The sequence below is a fragment of the Eubalaena glacialis genome, chromosome 8, assembly GCF_028564815.1.
Source record: "Eubalaena glacialis isolate mEubGla1 chromosome 8, mEubGla1.1.hap2.+ XY, whole genome shotgun sequence".
Lineage (NCBI taxonomy): Eukaryota > Metazoa > Chordata > Mammalia > Artiodactyla > Balaenidae > Eubalaena > Eubalaena glacialis.
In genome coordinates, this window is record NC_083723.1 from 124139552 (window position 1) to 124159696 (window position 20145).

Here is a 20145-nt window from a genome sequence, read left to right on the forward strand (position 1 = left end):
TCTTTGCTATGTACCCTAACCAACCAGAGCCAGGATCCTCTTCTTTCCCATCCTGAGTGCACCATTTGGGGGTGGCCACAGTGGCCGGGGGCTTGGCAGCGGACAGCCCGTTTCCACCCTGAGTTACCTCCGGGCGGGCGTGCGGGGGCTGTAATATGATGGCCTGATGGCTGCAACATCCTTTGCTTACTGATAGGTGGCTGAAGAGTCAGCATTTCTAGCAAGCCCCCCGTGACCCCATGTGCCTTCCTGCGGCTGCTCTGCGGGCGCGCTGTACTTTGCCACCCTTACCACCAACCCGTGAGGTTTTATCACAGTTTCTGCCAAGCCTTGACATTTTAACCTACAGTTCTTTTATCATAAGCGGGGTCGCACATCTTTCAATATGTTTAAGGCATTTGTCTTCAATGAGCCCATTTATGTAAGAGTTAAAAACTCAAAGGCCGCCCGCGACCGACCCCCAAGCCCACCCGCAAGCGCGGGCCCTCGGCAACGTGGTCGAGCCCCGGGGCCGCCACGCGCCCGCAGCGGGCGGTGACGTCACGCGCGGGGCCGGGGCCGCCCGTCACGTGGCCCCGGCGGGCGCGCGCTCGGGCCGAGGCCGCGGCGCGGGCACTGGGCGAGCGCGGGGGGCGCTGGTGTGCCCGCTGCTGCGTTTTCTTGCCGGCAGCTCCGCCCGCTGCGGCGAATGCGGCTCGGACCCGGGCCGTGGCGGGAGGGAAGATGCCACAGCCCGAGTCCCGAAAGGCCGGGGTCCTGCGCTGCCGGCGTCGGGGTGAGTAGTGGATGGCCCGGCGGCGGCGTGTGAGCCTGCGCGGCCTCCGTCCGTCCCCTCAGCGCCTCATGCGAGCGGCCGCGGCCCGAGCGCCCCGAGCGCCCCGAGCGCCCCGAGCGGCGGAGGCTTCGCCCCGGGCCGCCGCCCTCCGCGGGGTCTCTGGACGCTGGCCCGGCGTCCGGGCGTGTGTGTGGCGTTGGCAGAGCCGACGCGGCCCTGGAGGCCGGGGGTGGGCCGTGGAGGCGCCCGTCTCGCGGGGGGCGGCCGCGGGCGGCGTGAGAAAGACCCGCTCCGCCGCCCCCCGGCGCTTTTTTGCTAAAATGCCCCAGAAAATGGTTGCGGAAATTTTCAAAACGTATAGAAACTAGAGCGAATTGAGTAACGCCCTCGCTGATACCCTGCCCTCAGTTTCCACGGTATTCGGGCAGTGTTCCCATTTCCTTAAAGGAATTTTCTTTTTTTTTTAATTGTTTTTTTAGTGGTTGGTTTGTGCCGCTCAGGATTTGAGCGGGTCCTCGCGTGGCGTTCGGTGGATGAGCATCTTAAGTTTCCCTTTTCTTTGCAAGGTATTTGTTGAAGAAATTGGGTTATTTGTCTTGCACAATTTCCCAGGCTCTTAAAGTACGTGCCGTTTGGATAAATATAAAAATATCAAGTCCCCACCCTCCAATACTGGTAGATTTCACCGTTTGAGGAATATTAATATGCCCATGATGGAAGAGCTTTGTGTATTTTTATCATCGAAGATTTGATCCAGCATTCCTTTTTACTTCGTGCTAGGAAAGCTGTTGGTTGGTTGGTTGGTTTTCCAAATGTAAGATGAAATTATAACTTTGAAATGCTTCTCATACTGCTGTGCGCCAATAAAATATTGTGGTGCTACTTTCATCCCCCAAATAAGAGTTTTAGGCCAGACCTTTTTTTTTTTTTTTTTTAACTACACTCAATTCTTAGCTGTTAACCTAGATATCCTAGATATATACCGTATGTTAAGGTCTACTCTGCCTTGAGAAAAATCTAAACCAGAAAACCTCTCTCTACCCTCAGTGTTATCAGTAGAGCTTTTCAAATTAAACATCATGAAACAGTCCACACCGCTCCTGCCTTCTCTTGACAATGTCTGTGCTGTTCTTTGCAATTTGAGTTCTATCTTCACTTTTTTTTTTTTTAACTCTTTTATTATGGTGGTAAAATACACATACCATGAAGTTTATTGTTCGAAGCATTTTTAAGTGTACAGCTCAGAGGTATTAAGTACATTCACAATATTGTGTCACCATCACCACTATTTCCAAAAGTTTCTCCTTACCCTAAACACAAACTCTGAAACCATTAAGCATTAACTCCCCATTTCCCCTCCTCCCAGCCCTTTCTGTCTCTGAATTTGCTTATTCCAGAGCCCTCACAGATTTGGAATCGTACAGTATTTGCCCTTTTGTGTTTGGCTTATTTCATTTAATGTGTTCAAGGTTCACCCATGCTGTAGTGTCTCTCAGACTTCATTCTTGGGTATGGCTGGCTAATACTCTGCCGAGTGGCTGTAGCACAGTCTGTTCATCCGTTCATCCTTTGATGGACACTAGGTTGTTGCTATTTTTTGGCTGCTGTGAATAACCCTGCTGTGAACATGTGTTTACGTGTGTGTGGGTGAGTCTTTGTTTTTGATTCTTTGGGGTATACATCTAGGAGTGGAATTGCTGGGTCATATGGTAAATCTGTGTTTAAACTTTTTGAGGAACTAACAAACTCTTCCTGACATTTTTTTTTTTTTTAGTGAAATAGAAATATATTTATTCATTCATTCATTCATTCATTCATTTATTTATGGCTGTGTTGGGTCTTAGTTTCTGCGCGAGGGCTTTCTCTAGTTGTGGCAAGTGGGGGCCACTCGTCATCGCGGTGCGCGGGCCTCTCACTATCGCGGCCTCTGTTGTTGCAGAGCACAGGCTCAGTAATTGTGGCTCACGGGCCCAGTTGCTCCATGGCATGTGGGATCTTCCCAGACTAGTGCTCGAACCCGTGTCCCCTGCATTGGCAGGCAGATTCTCAACCACTGCGCCACCAGGGAAGCCCTTCTTCTTTACATTTTTAAAACTGCTTTCTTAAAGGCCTTCATACCTTACTGATTGCTAAATCTGATGGCCCTACCTCAACTCTTGCTGGCTTGATCTGACCTCTCTGTAAATCTTTGTGATGCCTTGTGTTGCTGGTCAGTACCCATCGTGAGGTTCTTGGACTTTGTGATCCTTCTCAGGTCCTTCACAGTCTCTTCCTTCTACACAAGAGCCTTAAATATGCATATCCCCAGAGATTCAGTACTTGCTCCCTAATCTACTTTACGCTCTTCATGACTTAAACCTCCCTCTGCTATTATTTCCATGTAACTTAAACTGTAATTTTGATGTTTATTTTCAACTTCTCTCTGAGGTTTAGATTTGAATTTCAAGCTATGGACACCTCCATATTAGTGTTCTCCCCAATGCAGCATGTCCAGAACAAAATTTATCTTCTATTAAGCCTCCAAACCTGTTCTCTCCATGCTCCTTAGTGTCACTAAAACTTGAAAACTGAGTGTTGTTTTTATTCCTCCTTTCTCCCTTAGGGCCCCATGTCTGGTCAAGTTGATAAGGGCAGACAGTTCTGCCTCTGAGCCTCCTTTCCACTCACTTCCACAGCTCTAGATCAAGCCATGATTGCCTCGTACTGGAATTTTTCTAACTGGCCTCCCTTGCTCTAGATTTTTTTGTTTTCCTCTGTGCCAAACCATTTTACACACTGTTCCTAGAATTTTCTTCCTAAGGTGTATTTGCTTAAAGACACTAGTTAGCTTCCTTTTGCATGCGGAACAAGTTAATTCTCATCCTCAGGGTCATAGCCCCAGCCTGTCCTCATAGAATTAATCACCTTCCACTAACCTTAACCAGCTGTGTGTATTCATTATAGCCAACCTTCCTACTTGCTATTCTGTTTGGAAAACTAAAAACAAATCCATGTTGCAGTTTCTCAAGACTTCAGCTTTCTGCTTGAGATATTTCAGTTTTGGGCCATTGAAGTCTTAAAGTCAAACTTAAATCTTAACTTTTATAAGGCATTTCCTTCAAGTTTTTCATATAAAATTAATTTGGCCTTCGTACTTATTTGTATATACTGTGGTTTATTTATATCTTAATTATGGAATTTTTTAGAGTTTGCTTTAGGATATGCCCAGTTTTTCACCTGATTTATTATTTCTTTAGGATTTTTATTCTTAGAGAAAGTGGGATTACTGACCAAAGTGTATAAAGGTTTTTAAGGCTCCTATGCCATTGTTAAACTGCTTTTTAAAAAGGCCGTGCAATTTATAACTTTCATCACTGATAACTGTATCATTTAACTACATGTACTTCAGTGAGTACTGAAAATGTTGCTAATTTGAGTTAGAGAATAGTACCTTATTTTTATTTGCATGTCTTTACTAATTATTGAGACTGAAGACTTTTTCCTGTGTATTTCCAAGTTCATCCAGGTTGTTTCATTTATCAATACAGCTGACCTTGAACAACACAGATTTGAACTGCACAGGTCCATTTATACGCAGATTTTTTTGTCAACAGTAAATACTACAGTACAACAAGATCTGCGATTGGTCGAATCCTCCGATATGGAAGGCCTACTGTATAAGCAGATTTTCAACTGCGTGGAGGGTTGATGTTCCTCCCTGCCTTATTGTTCAAGGGTCAACTGTAGTTGGAAAAATGCTGTATGTAGAGTACCAGCCCCAGCATTACAGAACAGAACAGAGTTTCTCAAACTTGGCATTGTTGACATTTTGAGCCAGATAATTCTTCATTGCTGGGGGCTGTCCTCTGCATTGTAGGATGTTTAACAGCATCCCTGGCCTCTACCCACCACATGTTAGTAGGATCCCCTGATCTGTGACAACCAAAAATATTTCTGGACATTACCAAAAGACCTCGGTGGTGGCCCGGTTTTCCCAGACATTGCCAAATATCTCAGGCTCTGGCTGAGAACCACTGGAGTATAGAGAGTGGACTTAGAGCTAGGAGACTAACTTCACTGGTACAATTCACCCTTCTGATACTCTGCATCTGTACACAGCCTACAACGTGCATTTCCATGTGAACATTCTGTTATCTACAGACTAAATTGTGAAGTTGATCTCCTATGAATCTTGTGTTAAATAATAAGGAGGAAGCAGAAGTGAGGAGAAAGTACTTAATATATACAAATACACACAAAACCCATAAGGACAGACTACTAGAATCTGTGTCCTGTGACTCCATGGACAAGAATTAGTGGAGAACTTAGTCATGTAAGCACATTATAACCCCTAGAAACCAACATACGTACAGAACCCAAAACGGTAGTGTAAAGGTCAAAGGAGCATTTGTTTGTTGGGTTACATATATATATATACACACACACACACACATATACACATACACACACACCCATTTATATATAAACACATTTATATATATACACTTACTTTATATATATTTAAAAGGTTTATATGGAAAATTTCAGACATGAAGAAAATTAATAGATTTTAAATAACCTGTTCATGCTCAGTCTTTTTTCATGTGCAGTCCCTATCACTATGAACTCATGGATATTTATCTTATACTTTGGGTTATAATGCAATACCACTTTATTTTTTGCTCAAATTGTTTTAGCTATGGCCATTGTAAGCTCTTTCAGTTGGTTCCGTCTGTTCCTTTGACATACCCCCATCATTGTGGGTTTTTTCTTTTTTTTTTTGTGGTACCTCCTTACTTTCTGGCACTACAAGGTACTTCAGGCTCATCTTGTATATTTCCTTTCCCAGTCCTAGAGTCAGTCATTTCTTCAAGGAGCTTTGGTTCTTTTTATTGGAGAATGCTGTTAGAGACCAAGATTTGGGGGACTTCCCTGGTGGCGCAGTGATTAAGAATCCGCCTGCCAGTGCAGGGGACATGGGTTCGAGCCCTGGTCCGGGAAGATCCCACATGCCGCGGAGCAACTAAGCCCATGTGCCACAACTACTGAGCCTACGCTCTAGAGCCGGCGAGCCACAACTACTGAGCCCACGTGCCACAACTACCGAAGCCTGTGCACCTAGAGCCCATGCTCCACAACAAGAGAAGCCACCGCGATGAGAAGCCCGTGCACCGCAAGGAAGAGTAAACCCTGCTCGCTGCAACTAGAGAAAGCCCGTGCCCAGCAACGAAGACCCAATGCAGCCAAAAATAAATAAATAAATAAAATTTATTTAAAAAACCCCAAGATTTGGGCACTAGCTGTGCTTGTTGTCACTTGGGGTGTCATTCTTTTAGGCCTGCTCATCTGACGAGCAAGGAAATATATATGTACATATATGGAAATATATGTGTAACCATCTGTATCTAAAGCTAACATGTTAAGCTAAACATGGGTTCATACTCATGTCTTGAACTCTAATCCATTTTAATGCTATAAATTTCCTTCTAATCACTACTTTTGCTGCATCCCACGAATTTTAATAAGCTGTATTTTCATTTTCATTTAGTTCAAAATATTTAAAAATTTCTCTTGAGACTTTAATTTCCAGATATCTGGGTTTTTGTTTTTTTTTTTTAACCTTTCAGTTACTGATTTCTAGTTTAATTCCACTGTGTCTAAGAACATACTTTGTATGGTTTCTCTTCCTTTAAATCTGTTCAAGTGTGTTTTGTAGCCCAGAATATGGTCTACATTGGTGAATGTGGGCTGGAGAAGAATATGTATTCAGCTGTTGTTGGATGGAGTTTTCTTTAAATGTCAGTTAGATCAAGTTGATTGATGTGCTGCTCAGGTCATCTATTTCCTTATTGATTTTCTGTCTGCTTGATCTGTCAGTTACTGACAGTGTTGTTGAAGTCTTTAACTATAATAGTGGATTTATCTCCTCTTCATTTTTCTCAGGTTTTGCTTCATGTGTTTTGATACCCTCTCCTTAGGTGTAAACAAGTACAAGATTGTTATGTCTTCTTGGAGAATTGACCTCTTTATTATCATACAATGACCCTCTTCATCCCTCATTATCCGACAAAGTCTGCTTTGTCTGAAGTTAATATAATTACTTCAGCTTTCTTTTGGTTAGTGTTAGCATGGTATAGCTTTCCATCCTTTACTTTTAACATATATAAATTTTTATATTTAAAGTTTGTTGCTTGTAGACAACTTATAGTTGGATCTTGTTTTGTCCACTGTGACTCTCTTTTGATGGCTGTATTTTTTAGACCATTCACATTTGAAGTGATTATTGATACAGTTGGGTAAATATCTTCCATGTTTGTAACTGTTTTGTATTCATTGCTTTTTTCTGTTTCCTTTTAATTGGGCATTCTATATGATTCAACTCTATCTCCTCTCTTAGAATGTATTAGTTTTCTGTTGCTGCTGTAACGAAAGAATACAAACTCAGTGATGTAAAACAACACAATTTCTTTTACAGTTCTGTAGGTCAGAGGTTTGAAATGGGTCTCAGTGGGCTAAGCTCAAGGTGTGGGCAAGGCTATGTTACTTTCTGGAGGCTCTAAGGGAGAATCAATTTCCTTGCCTTTTTAAATTTCTAGAAGCCACCCACAATCCTTGACTCGTGGCCTTCTTCCTTTATCTTTGAAGCCAGCAGTAGTGGGTCCAGTAGATTGCATCATTCTTATCTCCTCTTTTGACTCCCTCTTCCATACTTAAGGACTCTGTGATTACATCCGGCCCACCCGGATAATCCCGAATAATCTCTGTATTTTAAGGTCAGGTGATTAGCAGCCTTATTCTGTCTGCTGCCTTAATCTGAGGATTAGAATGTGGATATTCCTGGGGGGCTATTATTCTGCCTACCACATAGCATATCAATTATACTTTAAAAATTTTTTTGGTGATTGCCCTGGAGTTTACAATATGCATTTTAAATTAACCTGAATCTGCCTTAAAGTAACACCATATTGCTTGATGTGTCATATAGATACCTTGTTAATAGCATAATCCCAATTTGTGCCTCCCACCTCTGTGACCTTGCTGTCACTCATTCACTTATCAGTGTGCTATGATCATCTAATACATTGTTACTATTATTACTTTAAACAGTTGTTTTTTAGGTCAGTTAAGAATAAAAAAATAAAGGATTTTATCTTCATTTTATTTATTCCTTCTCTGATGCTCTTCTTTTCTGTATGTAGATCCAGGTTTCTGACCTGTATCATTTTCCTTCTGCTTGAAGAATTTTTTTTTTTTAACATTTCTTGCAGGACAGGTCTACTGGCGATGAATTCCTCAGTTTTTTGGGGCTGAAAAAGCCTTTATTTCTCCTTCACTTTTGAATTATAATATCGAGGAATATGGAATTCTAAAGTGGTGGTGGGGTTTCTTCCTTACTTTAAATATTTCACTCTGCTCTCTTCTTGCTTGCATGATTTCTGATGAGAAGTCCACTGTAATTCTTACTCTTTCCTCTGTAGTTAAGGTGTTTTTCACTCTCTGTAACTTCTTTCAAGATTTTTTGTCTTTTGATTTTCTGAATATGGTATACCTAGATGAGGGTTTTTGAGGGTATTTAATCTGTTTGGTGTTCTTTCAGCTTCCTGGGGTCTGTCATTAATTTTGGAAAGTTCTTGGCCATTATTATTTCAAATATTTCTTCTGTTTCCTTTTCTTTTTCTTCTCCTTCTGATATTCTAATAATGGGTATATGTTATACTTTCTGAAATTGTCCCACAGTTTTTGGATGTACTGTTTTTTCCATTCTTTTTCCTCTTTGCATTTCAGTTTGCAAAGTGTCTGTTGACCTATATTCAAGCTCACTGCTTCTTTCTTTGGCTGAATGGAGTTTCTGATGAGCCTGTGGAAGGGGCTTTTACAATGCTGTTGGTTTTTAGCATTTCCTTTTGATTGTTTCTTACAGTTTCCATCTGTTTACATTATCCTTCTGAAAGCGTGCACCTCAGATTGGGACTTGAACCCACATGCTGGGACTCGAATCCAGACTGGGACTTGAACCCACGTGGCCGGGACTCGAACCCAGCCAAAACCCAGGTTGGGACTTGAACCCACACGGCTGGGGCTCAAACCCAGCCAAAACCCCCAGTCTTCCAACTGAGATCACACACCTGGTTTCAGGACTTAATGAAGCTCAGGTTCTTGACATCTCATTGCAGAAAGAATTCAGTGAGAGACAAAGTGATAGGTAAGAATTGGATTTATTTAGAGAGAAACACGCTCCACAGAGTGTGGGCCATCTCAGAAGGTGAGAAAGGCACCAGGGTATGGGAGTGGGTAATTTCATAGGCTAATGAGTGGGAGGAGTATTCCAGCTATTTTAGGAAGGGGTGGGGATTTCCAGGAACTGGGCCACTGTCCACTTTTTGATCCTTATGGTCAGTCTTGGAACTGTCATGGCGCCTGTGGGTGTGTCATTTAGCTTGCTGATGTGAGCATATACTGAGGCTCCAGGTCTAGTGGAAAAAGTCGACTTGTTTGCCATCTTGGACCCATTTGGTCCTAATCAGTTTATGTCATGTCCTTAGGTTATGTCATTCTTTCAAAGGTTGTGCCCTGCCTCCTTCCCTCCTGTTTCACTTCTGTTCTTTGCATGTTGTCTTTTTCCATTAGAGCCCTTAACATATTAATTACAGATATTTCAAAATCCCTGTCTGATAATCCCAAAATCTATGTCATCTGAGTCTGGTTCTAATGATTGCTTTGTCTTGTCAGACTGTTTTCTCTTTTATTATGCCTTGCATTTTTTAGTTGTTGTTGCTTTTGAAAGACTGACACGTTGTATCAGGTAATAGGAACTAATAGGAGTTTGGCAGTGTTTAATGTTTGCTGTAGCTACAGGTGCCAGAGGCTTCAAATTCTTCTAGTGCCCTTGTTTATATCTGCCCTGTTGACTTTGGGGTTTTCTAAGTACTGTTCCCCAGAGAGTCTGTGTCTTGCATCTCTTTCAGCTGTAACCCACCGGTATTATATTTGGAGCCCTGCTGGTGTGATGGTAAAAAGTGTGAGGGAGGGTAAGAGTTCTGCAATCTTCCAATTAAATCTCAGCCTATGTCTGTGACCTTCACAAGTGTTCTCCATTGCTGTAGCTTTTTTCCTCCCTGTAATGTACTCCCTTCCCTAGCTGCAGAGTTCCCCCAGTCTATTTTCTGGAAGCCTTCACCTTTGTTGATTACGTTTCCCCCCTTAGGTTTGACTGGAAGGCTTGGAGGGGCTGGAGTGGGAGGAATGCTCTTTCCTTCTTTCTTTTTTTTTTATAACCAGGTTCTTTATTTTGAATTTCAAAGGTTTAATATTCCATTTATACCCCATTTCTCTTTAATTTCCTTAACTTGCCACATGCCCTTTCCCATTTTGACATTCTAACTAATTCAAGCTATTTTGTAGAATATGAATAGCACATCTCAAATACCTTTGATTGGAAGACGTTCAGTTCAGCCAACACTTATTTATTCATCACCTGGGTGCCAAGCCCTGTGTGAGGCACCTGGTCTACGTAGTTCTTCCCTTTATTTTCAGTTGTCAAAGGAGTCACTTCATCTGTGGTGCTTCAATAGGCTAAAGTCAGCATTTGAGGAAAACAGGCAAAGATCCGATTTTCAAGTCCTTTGAATGAAGTTGTGAGCAGCTACGATGTAGCAAGTGCTGGCTAGATGCAGAATAATCTTCCCTCCAGGAAGTTCATTCAACTGCCACTTAAAGCACCTTTAACTTTTCAAAGTAAAATGCTGAGGAATGCCTTTTCTTAATCTGGAGAAAGCTCTGGCAGTGTCTTTTCCCCTGGAGCGTATGCCTTTGTTATGAAGGAAACTCTGGGCTTGTTCCATGTTTTGCAATGATTACTCTTCCCCTCCCTGCTGTGGTCACGAGGGGAATCTTTCTGGGGCCTTCACCTTCACAGTGCAGACCTGGTGGGATTCCTGGAGGTAAAGCCCACAGAAGTGTGGACCCCCCCCCCCTTCCGCCCCAAAGACTGCATCCCTGCAGTTTTTCACTTTCATGCCAGTTCGCACCTGGTCTCCAGCACCAGCTTATGGCTCCTGCAGCGTCTGCCCCAGGCAAGCAGATCTCAGCTGTGTCTCCAGGTTTTGGGTGGTAGTTTGTCCTGTAACCTTAGTTCTCTGATGGGTTCAAAAGTGTCATTGATTTTCAGTTTGTTCTCGTAAGGATGGAAGTGATGGCTTCTAAGCTCTTTTCATGTTGGAGCTGAAAGCATGCTTTTTAACTTAGACTTTATGACTTGTTACCATCTTGAGTGAACTACATACATACATAGGTTCAGGACAGCTGGTGTTGTATCTAGAGTTGATGATGTAGGCTGAATTTGATACTTTATATTTATCAGCTGATTAACAATGATTTCAAGCTACATTTTCTGATAGCTTTTGATTTCCTTAGAAAAGCTTATCACTTTGAAATGTTCTTTTTTTGCAAGTATAAAAATATCTTGCAATGCTTCAGAAAAGCTTTTTGTATGCATTATTTTGTACTTTATAGTCAACAAAAGCTATAGAAGCTCAGTCTTTATTAAATTTTCTATTTAGAAATAAAAAATTAGTACATGTAAGAATTTGTCAAATTGTCCCTTATCTGCAGATGATTCTGTTAGTTTGAGTTCCTCCTGAAGCAAATCCTGAGATACAAATTCAAATCCAAATTGTTTGTGAGTAATCCCAGGACACACCAGTACGGGAATGAGGAAGCAAGAGGTAGGAAAGTCAGCCAGTAAAGGGCATGTTTTTAAACCAGTTTCCACTGTGGGCAGTTAAAGCTTAATCATGCTGGGGAACACTGGGAGCTAATGTAGAATTACAGGTGGCAGAGTTATCCTGATGGGGAGGGTGGGAAGGAGCTGGCCTTTTTTACCAGTCCACTGTTGAGGGCTGCCCTTTGGGAGGGACACATTGCCCCATATTTGTGGGCCTACCCTGCAGGTGGGCAGATGGGCTCCAGAGGCTGGAGATGCAGGTGCTGGCAGTTGGAAGTCAGACCTACCTGTGCAGGTTGGTAAGGCTCGAGAGGATGGGCAAATGACATTGTCTGCTGTATTGATTTCCTACAGCGTGATTCAACAGGATGAGCTAGGGTAGAAATTGGTTGTTTGCCAATTAGATTTGTTAGCCTTCTAAACCTTGTGAGGTGGTAGATTGCATTCAGAAATGAGTTTTCTGAAAAAGGCTGAAGATTCTGTCACATTATGATTTGCTGATGGTCTCTTTTTGGTAGTACCTAGCCTGTTCACTTTGAAATACAAAGCAGGGAATTCCCTGGGAGGTCCATTGGTTAGGACTCCACGCTTTCACTGCTGAGGGCCCGGCTTCAGTCGCTGGTTAGGGAACTAAGATCCCATAAGCTGCGTGGTGTGGCCAAAAAAAAATAATTGAAAAAAAATTGAAAAAAACCCGCAAAAGCAACAGTTTAGAACATAACCCTAGCCTTGTGCTTCTGGTAATGGCAGACTGGGTAACTTCATTCAAGCTAGTTGATGCTCCTGAAAAGTCTGAGAATTTACAAAATAGTAAAGAATTACTGGGCTAAGATTTTAGGAGATGATAGAAATCCAGAGAGGTGAACTTCTTGCTTGGGAGGAGAATTACTGATATCTTGAATCTTGTGGGAAACATAAATTTATGTTAAAAAAATCACTGGATGATATATTTTTTAAAGAGTGGCAAATAGGAAATCACTGGTCTGTTCCTTGCCAGGCGGTATTACAAAGTGATTAAGGACATAGGGCTGACATCAGATCATCGGGATTCAAATCCAGTTTCTCCCCTTACTAGCTCTGTATCCTTAAAGCATGTTACTTAATTTCTCTAAAATCGAGGGAAAAAGATAAGCATTGTTCTTTCCCTATTATATTTTACACCATGGACTAGTATTTTGCTCTATTTTTGTTAGTCTTAATTTGCATACTTGACTAATGTACATAAACCGCTTTGTTGGCACTGTATACCCCAAGAGGCTCATGACGTGCTAGCAGAATAAAACACTCAATAGCCGTGGTTTAAGGATAGTCAACTCTGCTAGTATGTCTTTGGACCCTAGGACAAAGCTGGCTGTAGAAGACCATGGATGTATGTATGCTGTCTGTATTGTATGTGTTTGGATATCTCAGAACACTTATTTCTAGCAACCACTTTTTTTCTTGTTCATTTATTTCATCTTTATCTGATGTACTTTTGGTTTAATTCCCCTTTTTATGGGCAGAAAGGGAACAAGAAATAATAGTTTTAAAGTTTTGGGGGTTGTGTTCATGTACTGTTCATTTTATGCGCCTCTGTCAGAAGTTGCAGTCTGGAGGCTGGTCGACAGCTTTTGCAGTTTTTGAGTTTGAATTGCTTCAGGTGGGGGACATGCCCCGCCGCTTGCCACCACTCTTATGTTTTTTCTCTCTTGCTTCTTTTATCTGCTTGGCTTCTGACTACAGATGTACATGTTTGTTGCGCAGGCCCTTATGAGGCTGTGGTCACTTTTTCCTTATTTTCTTCCACAGGTCTTAACCAGGGAGAGCTGCTACTTTCTACTTATAGTCAGCCTCTACCAGCCCATATTCACTGACCAAGCAGGTGTCCTAAGTTTGGATATTTTAAGTACTTTGTCATATTGTCTATCCTTTTAGTTTTCTTTTCTTTAGTGTTTAATTAAATTTGCTTCTACCTCCAATCAACATTACCATGTGGTTTTCATCTGCATTTGAGTTATAATATATAGACAGTTACATGTATTTACGCTTCTTGATTTTCTTATAGAGAGGAGATTCATAAATATCAGAGGTCAAAGGATTGTTCTCAGGGAGCATATGATGTCTGGAATTTGCTCTGAACCTTTCCTAATTCAGTAATCGCCTTATTTGTAATTATGAACTATATTTCCTTCTAGTCTTCAGAGTAGATAAGGAATGAGAAAGAATCATGTGTACTTTTGTGTTGTCATCACCTGGTAATTTCACAGGGTATGTAGGAAGGGCAGTGTTGTAAATCAGTATTTGTCCTTACATGACTACAGCTGAGTTAAAATATGAACGTGTCTCTCTTAAGGAAAAAGCTAACTAATGTTTGCTGTTTGATCCTTTGGAATATAGAGTATACTGATGAGAAAGTAGCTAGAAACTACTGAAAGGTAAATACTTAACATTTAAAGAGAGACATTTTAAACTTCATTAAATATTATGAAAATTATTTTGTACTGAAGGAAAATGGGGGCTGTCCTGTTTAGTTAAACTGAATTGTCTCATTAGCCTTGTAGTAAAAAAAAAAGATGGATATTCAAAGAGGCACGCTAATTTCAGACTAGATAATGTTTTATAGAGAAAAAACAGTTTTTTAAATCATGCTTTTAGAATATTTGTTTAGTGTCCAAATTTTATTCTCAAACTTTTGACAAATTAATGGAATTAAAGTATTTCTTTCTTTAAGTATGCTAATCCCTTTGCTTCTGAGGTTAAAAGGCCATATATTTCATTTGAAGCCTTCTATTTAATCCTCTCCAAATTTGTTCTTATATTTTTAAGTTAGGAAAGGAAACTTTTTCCTAAGAAAATTTTTACCCTGATTATTAAAAAAATACACATTCTTTGTATTTCTTTTTAAATGAAGAAAAATAGAACATTATCCATAATGCTGCTAACCGTAATCTATTAAATTTATTTTTCAGTAACTGCAAATAGCAGTATAACATTTTATGGCTAGTGTAGAAAGATTAAAAACAACTAGTAGAATTTACAGCAAAACATTAATAATGGTGAGATTTCAGGGGGTTTTTAATTTTTAACTTTTGGCTCATCTGCACTGTGATGAGAAAAACAACTTTTGAGGAAAAAACTTTGTTTTTCTGAGTTGCTGCCTAGGCATTTTACACTATGATAATTCTACTCACACCCAGAGTCTAGACATTCAGATCAGGGCTTGAGTTTAGGGTGCCTGCCCTAAGTTCCCACTTTGCTTTCCCCAGGGCTTTTTTTTTTTTTTAAATTTTTTTTTTTTTTTTTTTTTTTTTTTGGCTGCATTGGGTCTTCGTTGCTGTGCGCTGGCTTCTCATTGCAGTGGCTTCTCTTGTTGTGGAGCACGGGCTCTAGGCGCGCGGGCTTCAGTAGTTGTGGCACACAAGCTTAGTTGCTCCGCGGCATGTGGGATCTTCCCGGACCAGGGCTCGAACCCGTGTTCCCCTGCATTGGCAGGCAGATTCTCAACCACTGCGCCACCAGGGAAGTCCCCTCACTCAGCATTTTTAATTCAATACACCAGCTCCGGCTTCTCAACACATGTATTTTCTGATTTTTTAGCATAATAGCAGAACTTAAAGTGTCAATCCCCGGCACCTTACATGGTGTCTGGCATATAAAGCTCCTACTGTGTTCCCAGTGTTAGCCTTTTCTTTAGGATTATTTAATGATTTTCAGAAGAAAAATGTTGGATCATTTAGTACATTTAATAGGCTATGATTGGAAAATTAATGGAATGATTTTAAGTATCTGTAGAGTGACACTGTATAATAGGCATTGTCTTAGTGAACAGTACATAATTTACTTTATGGAGCATAATTGAGTAGTAGTGGGTATGTACTGTGTTCTTTGTTACTAGAAGATGACTGTGAAAAGCATCTCAAAATGGGTCTTCTTAGCTTCTACTATTGTGCTATTGAGAAATACCCTTCACTCTAATCTGATAATGATGCAGGAATTTAACTTCAGTGAGATCTCATGAGATTTTAGACCTTTGTGACCTAATAGTTTGCCACAAAGCATTTTTGGTGTAACAGTAGATGCTGATGGTAGCAAAAAAAGGCTTGGTTTTTGAACAGCCACTATGGAAAACGGTGTGGAGGTTCCTCAAAAAATTAAAAATAGAGCCACCATACGATCCAGCAAATCCACTCCTGGGTATTTTTCTGAAGAAAACATAAAACACTAATTCGAAAAGATGTATGCACCCCTATGTTCATTGCAGCATTATTTATAATAGCCAAGATATGGAAGCAACCTATGTATCCACTGATAGATAAATCGATAAAGAAGATGTGATACACACACACACACACACACACACACACTGGAATATTATTCAGCTGTTAAAAAACAATGGAACCTTGCTATTTGTAACAACATGGATGGACTTAGAGGGTATTATGCTAAGTGAAATAAGTCAAAGAAAGATTTCACTTATATGTGGAATCTAAAAAAGAAAACAAACAGACATAAAACAGAAACAGACTCATAGATACAGAAAAACTGGTAATTGCCAGAGAGGATGGGGGGTGGGGGAATGCATGAAATAGGTAAGGAAAGTAAGAGGTACAGACTTCCAGTTATAAAATAAATAAGTCACAGGGATGCAATGTACAGCATAAGAAATATAGTCAATAATGTTGTAATAACTTTGTGGTGACAGATGATAACTTATCGTGGTGATCATTTTGTAAGGTATAAAAATACCGAATCACTCTGTTGTATACCTGAGACTAATATAATATTGTAAGTCAGTTATAGTTCAATAAAAAAAATGACAATGAAACTGTCTATGTAAACTGCTTAGCTGTCTTCCTCCTCTCCTCCTCCTCCTTCAGAGTAAACATTGATTTCCCAGGATGTGCTCTGCTTACATATTATACTCTTCTCTAAGATTTCTTGTTGCACAGAATCTAAACAGTGTCCTGTAACTTCTTTTGGAACAGAAATACACCTTAAAAATTATATAGTTATTTGTTAATTGTTAACACCAGATACTGTGCTAAACATAAGGGGTTTGGAAAGATGGGAATGATCCTGTCCTTAAGGGGGTTTGCTTACAGTAAGCATAACAATGCTTATACTATAGGCAAATTGTTCATTGGTATATCTCCAGTCCGTGTATCTGGAAAGGATTCTTCTGTCATTAACTATACCTCTCCAGAATCTGAGTGTTGGCATCTCATTTTCCAACCACAACATTCAGTCTTTCCAGGTCACTCTCTTTGGTAACATAACTCCAACAATCATTCAGCCACATCGGAGTCTCTGATCATTGGCCCATCCACATTTTTTCATCCTGCTTCATTCTTCCTTATCCTCTCATTTCTCCTTGTCTGGCTTAAATCTGTGGTTTGTCATTCTAATCAGCACATTGCATATACCTTTCCGCATTCTTCTTCTCCTGTACCTCCCTGGCAAAACCCTGACTCTTAGCTTACAAGGCACCTGTTCCTGAGCATCTCCCAGACCATGGCTAGAGAAAACATGAAACCATACCATCTTGTCTCACTGCAAATTCATGTAAACAGGTGGTTAGTCTTTTATTCATTTAATTTTTTAAAAATATATTACATTCATATCTAACTGCTGAAGTTTTTGCTTTATTAACTATTCAAGTTTATGATTGAAAGTGTTTGGTTACTAGTTGTTTTGTATTAACTAACCTTAAATATTTGCTTTGACCCTCCTTTTAAAGGCTTTCAAGCCTTGGATGTTGAAGCCATGGGTATGCAGAAGGAATGGCAAACAGTACGAAGCAGAAAGACTTTATTGTGTAGATGCTGGATTCATTATTTGTTAGCATAGATTAGATTAAATTTTCAGCCTTTTGATTTTTGTTTGGATGTTTTAATTTCTTTCCTTAAGCAGTTAGGGACCTGTTACTTTATTATATAACAGGCATCTGATTGGTTTCCACTTTTTTATATTTGGTTGTTAACTTCTTGACCTGTCTAAAGGACTTCTGAAGTCTTTTGCTTCTGAAGATTTATGATTAATTATATTTTAAAAATGACCTGATTTTGTAAATTCCTCTCATTTTTATGGGTTCCTTAATTTAGTATCATGATTCACTACATAAAACAATTTCTCTAAAAAAATTACCATAATATGGCTTGAAAAAAATAATAATTTTTACCTGATAGGATTGTTGAAAGTTAATACATTTTACAGTTCAGGACAAGGACTCTTGATGTTGAGCTGTGTGGAGAGGATGAGCTGGGGGTATTCCGTGAAGAATCTGGACAGAGTTGGCCAAATCTTATGGGTGAGGTCTTTAGGATAAAACTTTTTCATTTTGCCCTTAAGTGCTGGCAGCCAAGAGGTAGCCTAACATCATGCAGTGAACAAAATGGAAAGTAGCCTCCTGTTTTATCACGAAGAGCTTTATTTAATTTGTGAAATTGGACAGTGAGAGCCTGTTGTTTTTTGTACCTTTTCTAATAATAATTACGGCTATTGTCCTGCCCAGTTGTCATACTGTTGTTGACATAAAGTAGTCATGATCTCCATGTGTAGCATTAAGGTATTGGTTGGCTCAAACAGGATAGTAAACATTTGTTTTGAAATCCCGTATTTTACAAGCATATTGATAACCATATTACAGTAATTTTTTCTTTAATTTCAATAAATATTTATTAAATGTTTGCTATGTGCCAGGTTTTGTTATAAGCTCAGGGGATACTGTAGGAAATAGAACAGACAAAAAACTTGCTCTGATGAAGCTTACATTCTAGCAGGGGGGAGATAGATAATAAATAATAAACGTAATGAATAAGGAGTTAATGTAGTATGTAAGAAGGTGGTAAGCTGCATAGAGTAGGGAGGATGGGAAGTGCTGGTGTTTGGCAGTTGAGTTGCAGTTTTAAATGTGGTAGTCTAGATAGAACTTTGTTGAGAAGGTAATATTTGAGCAAAGATTCAATAGAGGTGAACTTAGCTGGGATGAAAAGTATTCTAGGCAGAGGGAAGAACCAACACATAATCCCTAATACATTTAGTGACCTATAAGGAGACCAGTTTCTAGGATGAAATAAATGAGGAGGGAAGTAGTCGGAGATATAGTCAGACTATTAGGGACTTGTAGGTCATTGTAAGGAACAGATGGTCACAAATACGTTTAATATTATATTTTAAATTTAGATCTAATGAGGAGGAAAAAGTTAACATGTGTTGAATTTGTCCTATATTCTTTCATTCTGTAGATATTTTTCAGCATCTTCTATGTGCCATTTATTGTGCTAAGTGAAGGGAGTACAGTGAGCAAAGAAACAGCCACAAAAGGTAGCCACAGTTTTTACGGAGATTATCTTGGTCCAGTGCAAATCAGTGTTTGTGTGCTAACCATTGTGCCTGATGCTTTACAAATATTATCTTACATAATTCTAAGTATTTCATTTAATTCTAAGTATCTAGTAAGATAGACAGTATTGTTAACTTGGAATACAGTTGATGAAAATGAGGCTAAGAAAATTGGGTAATTTTTCCAAAGTTGCATAGCCAGTATGTGACAGAATTGGATTAGAACTTAATCTTGTCTTTTCATTATCTGTTGTTTGGTTTCCAATCTCTCTCTCGGCGTCATAGGTAACCTATTAACTGTGGAAGCTTGTTAAAGCTGTAGACCCCTTAGCGCTACCTCCGCAAATTCTTGTTTAGCGCATCTGGCACAGAGCCCCAGGAATCTGCATTTGTGATAAACACTCTAGGGACTCCTGTATTTTGGAACTGTTGCCTTCAATATTATATTTATGGTGGGCGTCCTAATCTTGTCCCTATTTTTAAAGAAAATGACTTCATTTCACTGTTGAGTATCATTTTTGTTGTAAGATATTTAGAGATGCTTTTGGTCAGATTAAGGATTTCCCTATTCCTAGTTGCTAAGAATTGAGTGTTGAATTTTAATAAGCTCTTTATAACCTCCACTGACCAAATCATATGCATTTTTTTCCTTTAATTTTTTTAAGGTATAGATAATAATAGGTTTTCAAATATTGAACCAGCCTTGTATTCCTGAAGTAAATATAACTTGTTCATATGTATTCATTTTTTAAAACATTATTTGTTTCAGTTTTAGTGTTCTCTTTAAGATTTTCATAATCTGTCAGAGATTGTCTTTAATATTCCTTCCTCATACTGTCCCTGTTTTGTTACCAGGATGATAATAGCCTCAGAAAGTGAGACAAGACAATTTCCTCTTTTTCTGTTCTTTGGAGGCAGTCGTATGAGACTATTCATCTGTTCCTCAAATGTTTGATAGAACTCACTTGTAAAACTGTCTAGAAATGTTATTATCTAGAAATGGTTTAATATTCAAAAGGACTAGTACAGCCATCCCAGTTTCCTGATTTTCCAGTCTTAGTTGTGCATTTATATTTTTCTAGGAATTTATCCATTTCACTTAAATTTATGAACAATACTTTTATTTTTAATCCATATCTATATTTATGCTCTCTTTTTCATTTTTGGTGTTATTTATTCCTGCTTTCTCTCTTTTTTTCTTTCTTTTTTTTTTCTGTCTTTTTCTTGATTAGTCTTGCCAGTGCTTTGTTAATTTTATTGATCTTTTAAAGAACCAACTTTTGGCTTTGTTACCTTGTTTCATTTTCATTTTGTGTTAATTCCTGATATAACTGTTTTTGTTTCCTTC

The 20145-nt window shown here is 39.6% G+C and overlaps 1 protein-coding gene across 4 annotated transcripts in view; it reads left to right on the plus strand.

The window, feature by feature from the left end:
* Positions 1-602: 602 nt before the first annotated feature.
* The window catches only part of GALNT11 (polypeptide N-acetylgalactosaminyltransferase 11), a 48571-nt gene continuing 29028 nt past the window's right edge, over positions 603-20145 (plus strand). For all 4 annotated transcript variants that reach the window (XM_061198198.1, XM_061198199.1, XM_061198200.1 and 1 more), the window contains exon 1: positions 603-775. The gene's annotated coding sequence lies outside the window, so the exon portion shown is untranslated. The remainder of the gene's footprint in view (positions 776-20145) is intronic.